The sequence below is a fragment of the Fukomys damarensis genome, unplaced genomic scaffold, assembly GCF_012274545.1.
Source record: "Fukomys damarensis isolate Sample0158 unplaced genomic scaffold, DMR_v1.0_HiC HiC_scaffold_17, whole genome shotgun sequence".
Taxonomy (NCBI): Eukaryota; Metazoa; Chordata; class Mammalia; order Rodentia; family Bathyergidae; genus Fukomys; species Fukomys damarensis.
The window spans coordinates 38,795,521-38,796,253 of NW_022900929.1; the positions used below are offsets into that span (position 1 = coordinate 38,795,521).

A 733-nucleotide genomic window follows, 5' to 3' on the forward strand; every position below is an offset into this window, starting at 1 on the left:
CAAAGCTGGCGGGGGAGCGCCAGCCACTCCTCGCCAGGCGTCTGCTGTCTTTCTCTCGTCTCTCCCCAGCCCGGGTCTCCCCCGCTTGGGTTTTCCAGCTCGCCGAAGACCCATTTTGGAGGCGCACACCAGTCGCGCGCGCACGCACACACACACGCACACACACACACACACACACACCGTCTGCGTCGGACCCCCACACCCCGTGACACCCTCCTGTCTCCACCGCGGCCCCCAGAGCCTCTCCGGGGTGGCCCTGGTCTGCACCGCTTGGAGGGAGTGTGCTGCTCTGAGTTTGGCTGGTCTCCTCCTGAGCTGGGGGAAAAATGAGTATTGACAACAAGGGTCGTGGATCTGCACGGGGAAGAAAGTGCCACTTGCGGGGAAAAAAATCTAGCCCGGCGGTGGTAACATCTGCAGACCCCGGCGCCGTAAGATGTTAGGAGGGAGATTTCGGGGCGCTGTAATCGGCGCGCAGAGGAGGGGGTACTGCGGAATTAAAAGGAACAAAAGCGAGAGCGCCATGCCAAACGTCCACGACACGACCCTGTTAGGCAAGAGCAGGGGTGATGGGAAAATAAACTAGAAGTAAGTTTTTAAAATAATAAATAAAAAGATCTGAGGCTGTACCGTACTTTCCCTGCGGTTTTCTGCAGTTTTCCTCTCTGCGCTCTCCCTGTCCTCTTCTCCCTCTGTCTCTGTCTCTCTCCCCCTCTCTCTCTCCCTCGCTCCC

General features: G+C 58.4%; 1 long non-coding RNA gene across 3 annotated transcripts in view; it reads right to left on the minus strand.

The window, feature by feature from the left end:
• The window catches only part of LOC117286535, a 10,246-nt gene that overhangs the window by 7,879 nt on the left and 1,634 nt on the right, over positions 1 to 733 (minus strand). Inside the window, exon 1 of one of the 3 annotated variants that reach the window (XR_004517711.1) lies at positions 636 to 710. The exons of 1 other annotated variant lie outside the window; for it this stretch is intronic. This is a non-coding gene — a long non-coding RNA (uncharacterized LOC117286535). Of the gene's footprint in view, positions 1 to 630; positions 711 to 733 lie in introns of those variants that run through there. One more of the 3 variants, XR_004517710.1, reaches the window with a different exon arrangement.